At 34.2% G+C, this 19,656-nt stretch overlaps 1 protein-coding gene across 1 annotated transcript in view; it reads right to left on the reverse strand.

Moving 5' to 3' along the window:
• Patronin (calmodulin-regulated spectrin-associated protein patronin) overlaps positions 1 to 19,656 on the reverse strand; it is a gene marked incomplete in the record, with an annotated part of 438,489 nt that overhangs the window by 48,690 nt on the left and 370,143 nt on the right.

A 19,656-nucleotide genomic window follows, 5' to 3' on the forward strand; every position in this document is an offset into this window, starting at 1 on the left:
CACCTCCCAAACGTTGTCGGTGTTGTTTTGAAATACCCTGTATATATCGGATGTTCTAAAAATTGCGCCCACGCCTCTAATGCTTATAGATATTAGAGAGTATTCAGACGTGTAATAAAACGTATGTGCCACATTAATAAGCATATTAGTCACAATTCAACGAAATGCAATACATTATATAAACGTTTTAGACGCAAGAAGACCGGAGAGATTGCGGAAATAGAAAAAATTAACAAAAACAAAATCATAATGTATTTCTACGAAAGCATATATGAACTCCGAAAGGGTAATCTGCCAAGACTGAATGTACTTCAGGGTGTAAACGGAAGCATTTTTGCAGATCTAAGTCACATTTTTTATAGATGGAAGCAATATATCAATGACTAAACATGCACGTAGAAAACGAAATAAAGAGCAGAAACACACACACACACAAAATCTTTAAGAAACAATCATCCAAGATCAGCTGTACCACGAATCTCCTAGAATTGTTTCTAAATCAGTCGAATAACTCAAAATAAGAGGGAGTATCTTAATTGAAGAGACCCTCCGACTGATCTCTTTAAATGTAACAAAAAGGCAATTTTCACTGAATGGAAAGGATCAATATTCTATACTTAAGAAAAGAACCAAAATAGATTTAACAAGTACCGTAGAGTACCACTACTACCTGATCTTGTCTACCATTCTTGTAGCAGATTAACTCCACGTGGACAATCATGTTCAAATTTTACGAACATACAGTTCTTCCAATAAATTAACAAAAGGTAATAATCATTTAAAACACAGAAAAAAAAAAAAAATAGAGCGAAATAGAAATTCACAAGCAAAAAACCTTAATCAACAGAACTTTCTGTTGAAGCTGCTAACAGTGGGTTGCAGTAATCAATACGTCACTGAGACAGCACAGAAACTAGAATTTCTTCAAAGTTATAATTCTCTGCAGAAAATATGACATGTCATTAAGTCGGCACAGTATTAATACAGAGTGCTAATATGCATATTGGAGACAATATTTCACACGAAAATCAATAAAAAGACAAGAAAAAAGGACTTGAAAAGCTTGAACTTGAGCATACGCCAGGATATGCAGTTATTCGGGGATCATGCTATCAGTATGCAGTCATTTGACTCTGTGTGATTGAAAACGACATTTTGACTTCTGTTATTTTGCATGTGATAAAATAATACAACGTAAAGAATGTATCTCTAAAAGGAACAGTTTTCAATTACTGTTGCTTTTCTTAACCATCCTTTACATTCTTATATAACATGAAGTTACGGAGGACGATATGCTACTCTTATACGGAGATTCGATTTCTCATCAATGTTTTAATCTGAAACTACAAGTTGAAGCAGCTATGATTTATTATATTACGTAGTTTATATTTTCCTAAAAAGAACTGCAAATAATTAAGAAATATATTTAAAAAATATATATATATAAATATGAACATGAAAATATTACACAATGGATGGAAAATATTGTATTATATTCTCTAATTTTACGTCCCACGGATTCTTCTGCCATTTAGGGTACAGAAGACGATTAAAAATGAATGATAATAATGAAATGAATGGTGAAAAGACGATGTAATATTCATTCCCTGTGCAGCACTCGAAACTGCGACACATACGAGTATTACGATTGTCAGCCAAGTGCCTTAGATGATCCGCTTATGGCAGTCGGCTGAAACAACGAAGTGATAAATGTATGCTACATTTAAATTGTAATAACATTTAGAACTATTATGTCCTTATTTGAAATTTATTCTATAATTTTTATATACGTTGATATTTAGGCAACGTATGAAATAATTTCAGATTCCATTTGAGATTGATCGTAAATTGCCTCTTCATTTTCATTTTTCCAAAGCAGTAAGTACGTGGAACGCCTTATAATTGATTCATTCGTTCGACTAAGTTGCTCGAATCACAGGAATGCACTTACATTTCTGTGTGCATGTAAGAAAAAGAAGACTTGATGAAGTCCAGAGTTCGATTTCCGGTGCGAATACATGTATCGAATAGAACCCTAGTAGCTAGGATCGCACTTTAAACAGTACTTCAGTTTCATATAGCTTCAAAGGTAAAAAGAGGCTTTACATTTCAATCAATTAATTCTCCGTTAATCTACGATATTTCGCATCCCCTAGTCGTTTCCTCCCGTCCCTTTTAAAACATAAATATCACGAAATATTTAAAGTGAATCGCCACCCGAAAGTCAGAACAGACATTAGTTCACTGCCTGAACCACTGTGTATTGAAACGCCACATATTATAAATATTGTACTATAAAATAGTTACGTTTCAGCCAGCGGTAATAAAAGGTGCTGTCGCCTTTGGTTGGATATTCGTATATCCCCAAAGAATAACTAATAAAGCAAAAGAGCACGAAAGATAGCGCATGCTGATGGATCTTGCTAGGCATGTGCTAAGTTCCACGAAATTTTTATTTATATGTATAACGATTTCATTACGAAATAGGGATAAGTTTTACTGTTTATCGTGTTATGTTTCACATTTTATTTAAATATTGATCTATATTTAAGGAAACAGCTTTTGACACTGAAACTTGTGCAGAGTGCCATAATGCTAAACTTATACTGTGGCAGCCCCAGTAGGAAAGTTACTTGTTGGTAGCGTTTCAACTTGGGAAATAGAACTTAGTCGTGAATTGTGGTAGGAGTGGAAAAACAGTAGTGAAAGATTACCCGCGGATATGTACTTACCATATTACAGACATTTGATAATTACGCTGAACAATACACGAAATGCCACTGCGTACTTTGAACTCAGTTTATCAGCTAAATAACTGCAATGTACTGTGTATGTTTTTGAAATGTGGATTTTAACCGTCTTACCCTGTAAGATGTTTTTTTTTTTTTTTTTTTTTTTTTTTAAATTTTTAATAACTTTCTTTGGATATTACAATAAATATTTAACTTCTCTCTTGCTTTTAATACTTCCAAACTATGTTATGGAAGTTTTATAGAGCAGCTATGTCCCTCTCTCTTCATAGGTATTAGAGCAAAAAATAATAAAAGTATATCTAGTAGTGGTTAGAATCGACTCAGCGTCCTGAGAATAGGTTCCATTTCATCCGTTAACCATCTGTTCAAACCAGAAGTGGTTGAAATTTTCACCATTTCCAGTTTCAACGTTTATCGTCAAATAACAAAACCGGTAATAGATGGCGACAAGAAGTTTTCTGGAATCGGAACATGAAACTTAATAGCACTTCAAGATTCAATATTCATCTCCACAGAGCAAAAACGTTAAGAGATGTGAGAAACTGCTTTTTGATCTGGACTGAGCGTCCCAAGAATAACTTGCATTTCAACCTCTCTTCCATGCAATCCGAAATGGTATAAATCTATTATATCCGCTTTCAGGACTGACTGTCATAGTGAAAAATAACAATGGATAGCAAGAAACATTTTTTTAATGAATGCAGTACCGGAAAAAATAAACTGCCACTTCTGGTTCTAATACTGGTTTCCACAGAGCGAAAATGGTAATAGAGGGTGACAAATGTTTCTGTATGGATTGCGACTGATATAGCATCGTACTGGAAAGATTCTGTGTATTATATAGGCCTATTTATGTGTATGCGTATATGAGGTAATAATTAAGTGTTCATCTTCTTCGGTTTCTTATTCAGTACGTAAGTTCAAAAACTATGATAATACTGTAGCAAACATGCACCTAGAATGGGCTGAATTATACGTTTATGCAAAATAATTTTATTAAGAAAAGTAGCACTTCTTCAGAGAAAAAAGAACAACATCCGGATACACAAGTCTAAAGTCAACAAGATACGCGGATGTCCTACAAAACCATACTTTCTCTTGGTAATAATTGAACATTCAGCCTAGTAAACACGGAAACTACTCGGTATAAAAACTAGCGGTTAGAAAGTTCAATTGTGAATTCTCAATCCCTTCTTGTTGAGTGTATGCCGCTCACTCTGTGCAGCGTAACCTCGATGGACTACGACGCCAAGCATCACTGATGTAGAGTTCGACGCCCAGAAGTCCGCGAAGCTAAGTTGGCCAAGGTCCCAGTCTCAGATGACGTCCAGTTCAAGACGACCTCCAGGGAAGACGTCGGGTTCCGAGCCCAGATCCTATGAGGAGAGACTATAGAGACGGCCATCCGCGGGAACGAACCTCCAGGACTTCAGCGTCCAAAGCTGAGCAGCGACCGGAACGTGAAGTCTGCACACCAGCGCCCCAGAGAAGAAGAGGGATGATCTCCGGCGGATTCGATCCAAGGACTTCGGCAGTCGACACCAAGCTTCTTCAAGTGTAACAGTGCGTCGTTAAAATAGTAATTTAGTGAAAGTAAAATAGTAATCAGTTTCTGTACCTGTGGACATCAGCAAGCTAAACGCACGTGAGTAAGCAAAAACATCTTTTAATGTTCTCTAAATGTTCTTTTGAGGAAAAGGAAGCTGAATCTCCATTAAATACACAGTCTTGTATTGGCATGTTTATTTCTTTAAGTCTCAGCTGTTAGCCTTCAGCTAATGAGACTACTGATCTATACCGAGACTCCTCAGATCAAAGAGTTGATCGGCTATTAAATTCAGTCAACTATTCTGACAATTAAATACTCCGGATCTCCATACTATTATCTCATTAACTCATCATCACCCTTTTGTAATAAAATACAAAAGCCAATGTTTCATCTTTTATTCAGAAAATCTGCATCATTCTGATGCGCACTTCATGAATTATGAGTAAGTTTCTAATTTAAGCAATTAATATCCTGTGTGACAGTATACTATACTACTACGTTCATATATAACAACCCTAGTTAGTCAAGGTTTTACTATAATATATTGGCGCGAATGAAAGGTCCGTCCTAGATGTATTATTTCCAACGCGCGCGTGGGAAGGGGGGGGGGGAGGAAGAAGAAAACTACAAGATCTGGTTAATCAAAATAGTCGCAGTCTGCAAAATACAACTTTTCCCACCGCTCACTCAACAATTGAATTCCGTAGCGAAGGAATTAAGAGTTTGTGGTGCAAAAAGGTCTTTCAATCGAACATTGCACTGCCCGATCATCAGGGACGGTCCTTCCTCCCACGAAGTGATCGAAATACCGGGAGTGGCGGTAGTCAATAGGAGAAATATCACAGCAATACGCTGGATGATGAAAGATTTCATACTATTGAAGAAATATAAAGTAGCTTTAAATCTGGATTGTGGCAGCTTTGATAAAATCTGTACCTACCTTTGACGTGTATTTTGGATCTGGCAACAGTGAAGTAGCAAAGACACCACGCTTTTTTCAAACTTAACTCTTTCTTTCTTCCATTGTGTTCTGCTACTTCTTTTTAGTACCCATTAAGTTACTCTCATTTGGTGGAATGTATCCCTGTTCCAATACCGTACTTCTCTTATCAGTTTTTATCCGTTACCTTACAGCTGAAAACGGAACTAGCTTGTTGTTCCGATACGTCTGGACAATATTTAGTCTTTCCACGAGTTGGTCCCTTTCAGCGCTGAGGCCATATGAGACGCGGAACTACAGATTAACGTGGGCTGAACCACAGAGCTCCCTCCTGGAATACGCTAACCATACAACCATGAGGGCGCTCTCATATCAATTACAAGATCCAGACATCTAAAACGGCGCCATGCATCTATAGCATGGGAAACACATGCAAAGTACACACATGAGAGTGGTTGGGAAAAATAATGCAAAAGAACATACAAATGATAACGTATAGATGTATTCTATAGGGACTGATAATAAAGTGTTAACTAAATTGGCTAGATACACGATATGACCCGAAAGGGGGCTTTTATTTCTATGCGAAACTGTAAGAGTAATTTATTATTTAATCAGCATCAATACACTGCTTCAAGTTCCCTTCTTTTCTAAACCTAAGTCACACTGTTTCAGATCTGTGCTGACTGACGTTTTCTTCACTAAAACTTTTATCGATATTTATCTGTATTATCAGTTTTTCCATACCATCCCATACAATAGACGGCCTTTTTTCTCTTTCTTAACTTTCTTAACTTCCACACCGTAAGTAATAAGCTCTCCGTTCGAAAATATGGTATAAAATTAGTATTTATTTTTATTCCAAATTATGCTATACATTTCCAACAATACTTAGGATTTACTAACAAGGAACATCAACTTAGTGATCCACGCTAATTTTGATACACACGAAATAAACTAATACCTGTGTTTTTCGGCAAAAGCTTCCACCGAGAACTTTATTACTCGATATTAAAAGCGCAGGAAAAAGTAGAACGAAGCGAATGAAATTGCACAGATATACTAGACGTAAAATAAGGAAATACATGTTTCATATTTTCCTTCAAGAAAAACGTATGGGAACAGAGGGCCCTCCAAACTTATTACCAAGAGATGTCAAAATCAGGAATGAAAGTAGTTCAGATGCTCTAAAGTACATGCAGGACTGTAACGAAACTGTGTTTAGAAACTTTTTTTTTTTTAATTTTCTAGGAAGAAACGAGAGTATCCCGTTAAATCCACCACAAACTTACTTGGACGGGGATCGAACCAGGGACTCCACGCATCAGAGGTAAACCTTCTACCAATGGGCCACCGTGTCCCCACGTGATTGTAATGAAATCGCATTGAGAGACAATATGCGTAAAAGAAAAGAAAAAAAAATTGAATATTCGGCGGAAAACTGTTTTTGATGATAAAAGCCCAGTGATAAATTATGACATCTGACACATCACCGACGTATGAAGAGGACGGAAGGTAGTCAGGAGCAGATGTATAATACACTTAAAAGAAAGGAAAATGTGTGGTGTAGTCATTTCGAAAAAACACGTAAGGGGCCGAGGCCCCTCGAAACATTGAGACATGTGGAAACAGGAAATATGTGATGTCAAAACAAGTACAAGCACCTACACAGTGTGAAAGTAATTTAATACTTAGATACTTTTTTCCCCTAACTGTTTGTGTTTAACGAAGTGATACAGCTTACAAGTGCGCATATCATTCATTAGTGCTGGTGCGGTAATGAACATGATAGGTATGCAGGAATGTTACACACAATGCACGAAAAACATGAGTAATGCTGAACGATATAACAGTAATGCTAATAAAAACATAAGAGTAACACATGAGATCGCGTGTATGCTGATTACGCGGAACACTCATATAACATGTATACAGAATGATGCACCATGAATATTTATATGGCTCGGAAACAATACAGTAATCACAGGAAGGAGCTGCAGAGACGAGAATATGGTTGGAATTAATCCCGCAAATTACATTGCGTTATTGCATCTAGTATTTAACGTAATACATCTGCCAGACACAAATTACACCGCAGGTAAGACACGTATGAAGTGTCCTACACAGTGCCTGGACGACTGGTTGGAAGAAAGTGCTCTGTTTTAGACTGAACAAGTTACAACATTAGCTTTCGCAAATGACGAGGGAGAGAGAGAACTGGACAACGTAAGTTCTTTACCAGAGGACGACGTAGAGGATTGTACTGGTCTTAGCACTGCATCTGATAGTTAAAGGCACGAGTTTTTCGCACTAAGAATTTGAAAATTTCGCGTTTCGTTTTTCATATTTCGCGTTTTGTCGCAGTTTTCAAATAAAGTTTCGCATTTTGTAGCTCTCGTAGAAAAGATATTCCATGACAGTGTTTTACAATTGTTCATTTTATTTATAGATCACTACAGAAATAAACCATTAATAACGTAAAAACAAAGTACACTGAATAGTTCACTTGACATTGTGAATTTCACTTACAGAATTAAAAAAAAATCAAACTGAAGGAAAATCAATAACTAAACTTACTTAGACAGTAGTAAAGTTTTGCTGTCTTCTGAAAACATATAGGCACAAGTTACATTTAAGCATTAAACATGAGCAAGTTACATGTTTCCACATTTTCCTCCTTCATTGTTGTACCCTCATGCGCAAAAAATTGCGCATATACTGTAACCTACGATTTTTCACAATTATTCAATTTTCCTTACGTTTATGGGTAAAATTCAGTTATTAGTAAGTGGAGATTATAGAAAACAATCCATCTAACAAGATATTTCCAAAAAAGATAATAAGATAATAAAAATATAAGGAAAAAACAAAATTATGCTCGGTTTTCTGTATACTGACAATACTATTGTCGAGGGATTTTGCAATAGCAGAGCACGATTGCAGAGGGAATAACACGATTTTTAGGGAGAGAGCTAAATCAAGGAACTGGAAAGTGGAGTAAAATATTGCATTTATTGGCTTAAATCTAAGGTTTAAGTTGTCTGCCAAATATAAATTAGCTTCTGTAACCAAGATGTTATAAGGAAACATACAAAGAGGAAAACTGTTTCCTTAAGTTTGGAAGTGACATGCTCTATAGCCATGAGCATTTATTTGTTAAGAAAAAGACAAGTAACAAAACGTAGTCTCTGTGGTCAAGTGGGTAGAGTGGCGTACTGTTAGTTCTTATACTGTTTTGACACCAGATCGAATCCCATCCCATCCATTTTTTTTACAAAACATTATAGAAAGTGTATAGTTTTTATGTTAATAAGAACCGAAACAATATAATAAGGAAATAACTTTTTGTTTCCTCTGATGACGTATTTATTCAGAATTAGTGTACTATTAGTAATAGCGATTGTTTTCAGTTTATGCTATTGTATAGCTTCTTCTCTCATCCTCTTTTCTTCGAAAAAGAACAATTTCGTCTTCAATAACGTGTGAAAAATATATATAGACAGAAACAGACATCTTAGTATGAAACGTGATGAAATGAACACGTTTCCCGTTATTAAGAAAGAAAGCTATAGAAAATTATTGAAATTGGTCTTTTGGTTTTCAGCATGCTAAATATATATATATATATATATATATATATATATATATTTCTTTATAAGACTATACTTTATAAGGCAAGATGTGCGATCATACCCACAAATTTAGCTAGTGAGTGAAAGAGGTTTTCTGCACAAATATTTTACAGGTTTAGGTGCATGAAACACCAATACGCCATGGTCTCGCTTATCTGACCTTCGTTTATTCCACATACCGCATTATCCGACATATTATTGCAGGTAAAAAGTAGTATCAATCGGCAAGAAGAATTGCAAGTTGTGGTCTTAGTCTGTTTTCGATGCTCTGAACTCTATCGCTTAGCACGCCCGTCTACACCATGACTCATACGCCTATCATTCAGTACAGGCACGCATCTAGGTTTTCTTTTCGGAGAAGGCCCAACACGAATCCTCGTAAGCACGTAATTCTAATGTTTCAAAAATATCAATAATAATAATAATCATGTTTGAAATGTTTAATGGGAACAAACAGCGTTACAGCCACAAAGTGCCCCAAAAAAGAAAAGAAAAAAAGTTTATACAAGTATAGGGCGCATGCAGATAGACATAACATACAACTGATCGTACAAGTTTAGTAAAATGAAATAAAATATTGGTTCAAACATGCAATACCTATTACAAAGTGAAAATACAATTAAAGTAATATATATATATATATATATATATATATATATATATATATATATATATATAAAAGCGTATTTATCATCTCAAATTACACCTCAAGTAAAATACACTCAAGACTAATAATAATAACAAAATAAAGTGAGTATACAAAGAAGTAAAAGAATTGCATATGACATATTAATAAAAACTCATGTCCAAGATGATAATAAAAAAAGAGAAGTGTAGTATCCGAAGAAAAAAAGAACAAGGATAAAAGAGAAGAAAAGATGATAGGAAAATAAAAGATAAGAAAGAAAAAAAACAACCTAAAAGACACAAAAAAATTCGTTCAAATGGCACCTTACAAGTTAATTAGAAAAACTATAAATCTTTTAGAATTTTAATTAATTGTGAATGGATTTTAGCAAAGCTATTTTGAAAGATATCTAAAACATAGTAATACTTGTTGGCTGTATCTATAGTTTTATAGATTGAACATTTCAAGGTAGAAACACTCGAAACAAAAGGTACAAATTTGTGACATTATGGTAAGGAATTCTTATAGACCATAGACCATCAATAAAAAAACACCCTGAAGAATATTATGAAAGAAACTCAAATCAAAAATAAACCGCCTATCAGTTAGAGGTAACAGATTAAGCTCTTTAGATATGCAAGACAAGCTCATATATTTGAAATTTTTACACTTCCATCGTAACCAGGTTAAAAAAAATTCTTTTGAACAGATTCTATAACATTTATAAAGTACTTAGCTTCACTATTCCAAATAAGTGCCGTACGCCAAATGAGAACGCACGTTGCAAATGTATAAAATTTTACAAGTGTTGATATTCGAAAAATTACGGCAAAGCCATTTTAAGATTGCTGGGTTTTTCCTAGCCTTAGAGGTTATTATCTGTAAATGTTTACAAAATAATAGCTTGTTATCTAAAATTATCCCTAAATCCTTGACATAGGTTCCAAAATCGATTCTCTGTTTACCGACTGTGTAATTATATAAAAGATCAGTTTTCCTTGCGAAAGTTATACCTTTAGTTTTGATAATATTCAAAGGCACAAAATTATTTTCTGACCACTTGACAACTGATTCAATATTTTCTTGTAACGTAACTTGATCATGAAGGGTTTAAATAACAATAACAATAATATTAATAACAATAACAATAATAACAATAACAATAATAATAATAATAATAATAATAATAATAATAATAATAATAATAATAATAATAATAATGTTTGAAATATGTTTATTAGAAGCAGACAGCAATACAGCCACAAGTGTCCCTTACAAGGAAAAAAAAGTTTTACATAGGGCGCATGCAAATAGAATAACATCATACAACTGATTATACAAAAATGGATGAAAAAGATAAAATATTTGTTGAAAAAAAATAACAAAAACATGCAGTATGTTACAAACTGGAAATACAAAAATAACAATAGTGAAAAAGAAGCATGATTAACATGCATATATAAAAGGGGCCGCGGTGGCTCAGTGGTAGAGCGTTCACCTCTGGTGTTTGGGATCTCGGGTTCGATCCCGGCCCCGGCCAAGCGAACTTTGTGATGGACAAACACCGTGTGCGTGGGTTTTCTCGGGGTTCTCCCGTTTCCTCCCACTTTGTTCATTCCACCATTTCATTCATTACTCATCATCACCGTCTCCTTTAGTCTAACCGGCATAACCGTGCGACGTAAAACTCAAAGATTTCATTTCATTTGCATATATAAAAATGGTATAGCATATAGGATTAATATACAAAGTGTAATTCAAAAATTGATTATTATTAACCATGTAGTTGTAACAGTTTACAAAATAATAAAAGAGAAAAAAAATCAAAAATACACTTTGTAACTGTTTATACAATATGAAAATAATTTTTTCTAAGTTGAACGCTTCGGTAAAATACACAGATTAACAAGGCTAATAATAATAATGACGAAAAAACAAGCATAAAAAATCATACGACAAATAAAAAATCCATGACCTACTTTTTCCCTCTCATTGTTCTCATCATTACTATTATTTAATGCAGTATACGTAGTAAAGAAGGAATTATGCATAGAAGAAAAGGTGATAGGAAAATGAAGACGAGTGAAAAAAAACTAACAAAAAAATAAAAGAATCTTAAAAATGGCACCTTACAATCTTTACTAAGTGACATCCAGAAATATAATAAAAATGAGAAACAAACATGTGTATCTGTTCATAATTAAAAATTCATACAATTTGACTTTTAAAAAAATACAATATATATATAGAACAAGTCCATTCAATATTCCGAAGAATACAAAACCAAATTAAGAGAATTAGTTGCTAGCCTAATGACGTTAAAGACATTTCATAATTTATTTTAAAAAATAAAAAATAATTCACGCACCTTCTTGAAATTCTTATGAAACAAATCCAGAACTGGATAAAAGTTATTAGCTGTTTCTATACTTTTATATATAGAAGACCTAGTTAGATATTTACTAATAAACGGAACAAATTTCCTAATGTTTCTGTGAGGAATTTTTAAAGAAAAAAAGTTCTCCAGAACAAAATCCCCATGCAGAATTACATGAAAAAATTTCAAGTGAAAGAGCCGACGCCTGTCAGACAGAGGGGTAAGATTAAGATCCACTCTTATGTCTGACAAGCTCGCCCCTCCTTTTTCTTTAAACTTCCATTTTAACCAGACTAGGAATGAATTTTGAACTGATTCAATTGAAGAACTAAAATATTTTGCTTCACTGTTCCAAATTACCGTACAATATTCAAGATGAGACCTGACATTGCACACATAGAGAATTTTGTAGTGTTAATATTTGTAAAATTTCGACATATCCATTTAATCATTGCTAAATTTTTCCTAGCTTTGGAGATGATAACCTGAAGATATTTCTGAAAAAGCAATTTTTCATCTAATATTACTGCTAAATCTCTAACGTGCTTAACGAATTGGATATGTTGATTTCCTATCCTGTATTTGTAGATGGAAGGGTTAATTTTCCTCGAAAATGTTATTCCTTGCGTTTTGTTAAAGTTCAGGGGTAGGGAATTCTCTTCGGACCACTTGACTATAATATCTATATATTTTTTGCAAAGTATCTTGATTTTGTTTGGACTTAATTTGACTGAAAATTTTAATGTATATCGTCAGCATATAACAGATATTTACAAGTTAAATCAACACAAATGTCATTAATATACAGCAAAAACAATAGTGGACCAAGATTAGAACCCTGGGGTACCCCGAAGGTATTACTATGAATAGCAGACAGTTTCTTTTAATATTTTACGACAAATTTCCTACCATTTAAATATGAAGTCAACCAATCAATAACACACTTAGGCAGGTTATATCTTTTTAGTTTGTTTATCAGTAAATGGTGTGGTAATTTATCAAATGCCTTTGCAAAGTCCAAGAAAATAGCGTCAACTTGACCACCCACCCAAATAACTGGAAGGGTATAATGCGTAAGACTTGCTAAATTAGTTATTACACATTTACCAGCCATAAATCCATGTTGGTTTATATTAATGTCAATCTTCACTTTATTATAAACATATTTATACATCATTTTCTCAAAAATTCTCGGAATTACCTTCATTACAGAGATTAGTCGAAAACCATTAATAGACGTTCCACTAGTTTTAGGTACGGGTGTTATAGAAACCAATTTCCATACATCAGGATATTTACAAGTGGATAGACTCCAGTTAAACGAAGAAGACAATATTGGTGCGATTATTTCACCTATTCCTTTAATAATAAAAGCTGGAATTCCGTCTAACCACATGACGATTTAATCTTTAAAGTTCTGATAGCTTCCAATACATGTTGAGGAGTAATTTCTGGGGGTTTAACTTGACCAAATTCTTCAAATGAACATTGATTATTAATAACACTAACCGAGAAAGTCCAAAAGACAGACGAAAAATAGTTGGCAAACTTTTCAGCCAACATACTATCTTCGGTCAACAAAACTTCGTTGTCAATTATACCAGATATTACCTCATTTTTAGGGCCATTTACATATTTTCAAAATTTTTCAGGAGCTATTGTAAGATCATTTTCAATTTTACTAAAATGAATTTGTCTGTCCACATTTAATTGCGTTTTGAAAGCTCTTCTACAATTAGAAAAGACTACATAATCATTTTCACATTGATAAGTTTTGTATTTTTTATGAGCCTGATTTTTTATTTTCAATAAAGAGATCAATTTTTTTGAATACCATAAGGGAAATTTAGATTTTTTAGGCCTAGATTTAGGAATATTACATTCCATCGCAGATTTAATAACTTCATCTAGTTTGCAAGCTGCTAAATTGAGATCGTTACTTAACAATATATTACACCAATCAGCATTAGCAATTTGAAGATACAAGGATAAGTAGTCACCTTTAGAATATAAAAAAAAAAATCGGTGGACTCGTATACTTTACAAACATTGGATAAAAATACTTTAGTTACAACTGAATAATGGTGTACATCAGGAGCTACCATATACTCATTGTGTCTTTCGGACACTATAAATGCGTTAGTTAAAACTAAATCCAAATCCGATACCATTGGTTCAACACTTAGATTCGTATTATCCAAAAAAGTTGACAATAACTGAAACCTGACTTTAGAGTAATAGTGTATTCCTGGTAAAGGCTCTTTATTTAACCAATCTATTTTGGATATATTAAAATCTCCAAAAATTAATACATCATTTTTTAACAGGTCAAGTTTACTGGAGATACAAGTTAGATAGTTCTCAAATACTTCAAGACGAAATGTTGGATGAAAATATACACAAGAAATTAAAAGATTTTTGGTTGATTTACACTTAAGTTCAATCCAAACACATTCATTCACATTTTCCAAATCATATCTTCGAAACACCTGAAAATTATTTCTGACAGCAATTAAAGAACCACCTCCTCTTTCATCTCCTTCCACATCATAGCACCTGTCCACTTTGAAACAAGTATAAGTATCTGGAAAATAATCCCGATCATCATGAATTTCAGATAACCCAGTTTCAGTTACAGTCACAATACCATAGTCACAACTAGAAATTGAGGAGAAGAACTCATTACTTTTAGTACGCAGTCCACGAAAATTCTGGTACCAAATTTTAAGACTCTCCATGCTTAGCATGAGAGTCAGTATTCTCAGGAAGATCATCCTGATTCTGTAATTTTCCAAAGAAAGGACCAATTAAAAGACCTCTAGGCCACACTTCAGGATCACTTATAATAGGAAAGTCTTTACCTCAACATGGAAGGAAGAGTAAGAATCATATTTTGTTTTCAATTTGGTACAAGTCACTTCAGTGACATTAAGTTGTTTTACAATACTCTCAACTTCTTCTACGTCGACTGAGGGATTGAACCTAGTTACAAATAATGCTTTTTTTTCTTTCTTAGATTAGTGACCAAATTGGAATTATTTGACCCACTACCTATTTTTAGTTTCCTCTGTTCCTTTCTTAAATTTGATTTATCTTGTACTGTTTTAGTTGATTCACTTTGTATACGTTTCTTATTTCTTGAAATTAACTGAGTCCAAGTTTGAGGAGATTGGAGACCTTCTTCCTTGTTACCTTCACTACTTATTGCTAATGCGGGGAATTGATTTTTGTCATTTACGTCTAATACGGATTCTTCATTTGTTTTAGGTAAAATTGTTTCACTTCCAACTTGTTTAGTTACTAGTACCTTCTTTAACTCGAAGTTCTCTTTTTTCAAACGATCAAGCTCCTCCTTTATTATGTCAAATTCATGTTGTAATTCTACTCTTATGCCTTGTTCAAACAACTTAGATATGGATTCAAGATCAGTAAGTGATCCTTTACATTTAGAACACAGACAATTTTCTTTCGTTAGCGCATTTACAAAATCATCAGTAGATTTACCCAAAGTTGAACCACCGACCACCCCAGGAGATCGATCTTGGCCAATTTTCAATTTCAAAACACAAATATTACACTTGTAATCATTTAGAAGAAGAAGAAGAAGAAGAAGAAGTAGTAGTAGTAGTAGTAGTAGTAGTAGTAGTAGTAGTAGTAGTAGTAGTAGTAGTAGTAGTAGTAGTAGTAGTAGTAGTAGTAGTAGTAGTAGTAGTAGTAGTAGTAGTAGTAGTAGTAGTAGTAGTAGTAGTAGTAGTAGTAGTAGTAGTAGTAGTAGTAGTAGTAGTAGTAGTAGTAGTAGTAGTAGTAGTAGTAGTAGTAGTAGTAGTAGTAGTAGTAGTAGTAGTAGTAGTAGTAGTAGTAGTAGTAGTAGTAGTAGTAGTAGTAGTAGTAGTAGTAGTAGTAGTAGTAGTAGTAGTAGTAGTAGTAGTAGTAGTAGTAGTAGTAGTAGTAGTAGTAGTAGTAGTAATAATAATAATAATAATAATAATAATAATAATAATAATAATAATAATGCAACAGTTCTGTATTATAATAATGCAACAGTTCTGTATTTCTCTTGAACTTTTTTTTACTTTTTATTTATGAACCGGTTTACTTTAAACAAACTGCATTGTAGCACAAACGAAATCAAAAAATATTTTTTTGAGAAACATGTAAGGAAAACTGTCTGCTACGTATATCACATAACAAAAATATCAAATGGCAATGAGTGTATCGTTCTAATACATTAACGTTATAAACAGAACGGAATCGAAATTGTAATCCCATTTAAAAGTGTTCTTTAATTCCACCTGGTATCAATGGCATTACGCTATGTTCTCAGAATTATAACAACGTATTGCCCACAGTTTGGACACTGCCACAAAGTAATCTAATATAAAAGAAAATCAAAAGGAAAAAAGGTTTATTAAAAAATGTTTGAGTTTTGGAAGAGGACAGCTTCCAGGACCTCACGCTCGACACGTTCCTGATTCAATGCATTATATTTATTTCTTACAAAACATGATTATTAGATCCGTAATATGTAAAATTATATCATAATTTGACTTTTAATAGGTCTTTTCTTAACACATCCATAAATTCCGGCGTTCTGCCTGCCTGTTTTATGTCGGATAAGCGAAACTCTACTGTATTTCCAAAGATAGCATATACACAGGGGCTAGAGCAGGGGCTAGAGGTCTGCACGGGCCGGAATTTTTAGCCCCGACCCGACCCGGCCCCTTGATCCTATAAGCATTAGCGGATTAAGAGCGGAGCCAATGGAGCCCAGGCTCCAGGACCCCAAGCTCAGGGAGCCCCTTAAAATTCCTCTGTTTAATACTAAAATATAGCAATCAACTTATTATATTATAGGCTTCAGACCTATGCTAAATTTCTTTCAGCTCGTTACGCTCGCGGTATCGCTAGATTTAAGTCTTTCCATCTGCTGTATTTAACTGTTAATAACGGATATAATTATTTAACTGTTAATAATGGATATAATTATTTAACTGTTAATAATGGATGTAACTAAACTAATTATTGTAAACTTGGAGCACATTAAAATATTACAGCAGAGTTCTAGCTAGTTCCATAAGCCTATGAGGCAGTGGCAGGCAGCAAAGAAAATTTATGTGCTGGAACTATTCGTAACATAGGGTCCCCTTAAAACAGTCGGCTCCAAGTCCCCAAAAGCCTTAATCCGCCCCTGTCTATAAGCGATATTTCACGAAAAGCTGGTATTTTTTAACAAATGTGTTCGTTAAAATAGTCCCTTTCTTCTTTAAATAATTTCAGAGGCCGCGGTGTTTCAGTGGTAGAGCGTTCACCTCTGGTGCATGGAGTCCTTGGTTCGATTCCTGGTCGCGCCAAATGAACCTTGTGCTGGACAAACACCGTGTGCGTGGGTTTTCTCGGGGTTGTCCCGTTTTCTCCCACTTTCTTCATTCGACTATTTCATTCATTTCTCATCACTGTCTCCTTTAGCCTAGCCGGCATAAACATGGGACGTAAAACTTAAAGATTTCATTTCAAATAATTTCAATCAAAAAACAGTTGCAGGAAGAATGTAATTTCGAATAAAACAAACTACTACATAAAATTCTGAGTATATTATTTTTAATGAAATTCTCGCGAACCTTATTTCTAAATCGAAGGGTAAGAAGACTAAACTTACTCTCGGTATAACGCGGCACACTGGTGTGTCCAGCAAATAGTGTGACGCAAACTTTTTCCCATTATTTGCAAGAATATTTGTTGAGTTTCTGTTATTTATTATTATTATTATTATTATCAACGATTCTTCCATGGATCAGCTGTCTGTATACACCACAAGCAACCACAAGTATCACATTGAGGGAATGAGTATAATTATTCACTTTAATAGTAATAGAAAAGTCTATTTGCTTGTATATTCTACCGGAAATAACTGCATCCGTCTAGAAAGTTAGGACTAACAACAAAGGAACTAACAACAACAAGGTATTCCATACACACGGCTCTCCCATGCAGCACCGCGTGATGATTTTCCATACACAAACAATATAGATATTCCAAGTTTGTTGTGTTCGTTCTATAAGTGTGTATGTAATTAGATACACATGGCGTAGAAATCAAAACTTAATGTCCACGCCACGTATATGCAAAACCACACACAAAGAAATTTATGAACAAAGACATTGAGTTTGAGTTTAACATCTCGTTCAGCAACGAAGCTATATGAGACCTCGACCTACTAATTAACGTGGACTCCGAACCACGTGAGCTCTCGCCGAGTCACCCACGCCAAGGGCGCGTACGCTAACCGCTTAGCCACGAAGGAGCTCATGAACAAAGACACTTATGGGCTAAAACAAAGGCGAAAACAAAGATGTGTGATGTGATTTTGGGTTTATAGTCCCTTTCAGCAGCGAGGCTATATGAGACGTGGACCTACTGATGAACGTGGAATCCGAACCCCATGAGCTCCCGCCGGGAGGAAACAAAGAATTACTGGCGGATTGCTGTCCGTGATGCACAGGTGATAACGGTTAACAGTTTTAAATTTAAACAAATATAGTTTTAATTAAGCACGAATTTAACTTACAGTGTACAGTGGGGAAGGCTCAATGGTTCGCAAGGATCGTTACACTATCAAACCCCGTCAAAAGCACTGCAAACCTGTCCGCAAGACCCTATCAATATTAAACAGGTATTGTGTTCTAATGTTCATTTCAATGTTAACCTATGTAGGCCTAGGGACTTCAATACTTGCCCTCAAACGAAGGTGCAGACTATCCATGATTTGCGGTATTAAACTCTCTCTCACCCTCTGTATTCTCCTAACATGTCTCCCAGCGATTACAACATTTTTTGGTATCTCAATCACTTCTTAGTAGGATAGCTTTATCTAGAGGCCACTGATTAACCTGGCATTGTATTTTTTACTTTTTTATCTTTGGATTTGACAATCATCGTTTGGACATTCAGTCGCACCTACTTAATACTAACAACGTTTCTTCGATAATTTCGTATCGTTGTTTTATTTCTTTGTATTATTGATTAGCTTGGTTAGGCTTATTTAAACACTTGTTTCTTTGCACCGACGTGTCACATCTCTTGGATGAAAATACACTAGCTCTCACTGGAAATCAAATCTAGAACCAATGCACTTGTACCATTTGACCACAACAAGGCACATTTAAAAAGAAGTTTCGATTTTGTTCGGAAAATTGTGATTAGGTGTAACATTTAAAAATATATTTAAGAAAGGGTACGGAGCAAATGCACTGTACTTTCACGCTCGAATTTCTTACATTGACTCATGTTAGGCTGCAGCTATTATTGAAACATTTATTTGGGAAATTGCGAATAAAATAAAGTGTTTTGGAAAACTTTGCTAGAAGAAACTTTAGGCCCAAAAGTAAAGTAACCATTGCATATTTCCATTAGAAATATAGAATTTCCATTAGAAGTAAGCATATTTCCATTAGAAATAACTTAAGCCATATATTAGAATTATTAAGGATATAATTGTATGTGAACCATAAGCAAAAGCCTCTGAGTAATTTGAGAAAATCACGAAAAAAGTCACCCCATCAATAAATTATCCCTTGTGGATCTTTTCGGGACAAACGAGCTATGCTATAATGTTAGTGTTTTCATAAAACATTTATTTATGAAATACGAACACAATCGCCTAAGTCGTTCTTGAGAAAATCGCAGGGTACTGTCAAAAGTAATATATCACTTCTAAGATTTTTAGGATGAGGGAATTACACCATATAGCTAGGTTATTTATGTAACATTTATTTATGAG

This window comes from Thermobia domestica, chromosome 8 (genome assembly GCF_964235325.1).
Source record: "Thermobia domestica chromosome 8, izTheDome1.hap1.1, whole genome shotgun sequence".
NCBI lineage: Eukaryota > Metazoa > Arthropoda > Insecta > Zygentoma > Lepismatidae > Thermobia > Thermobia domestica.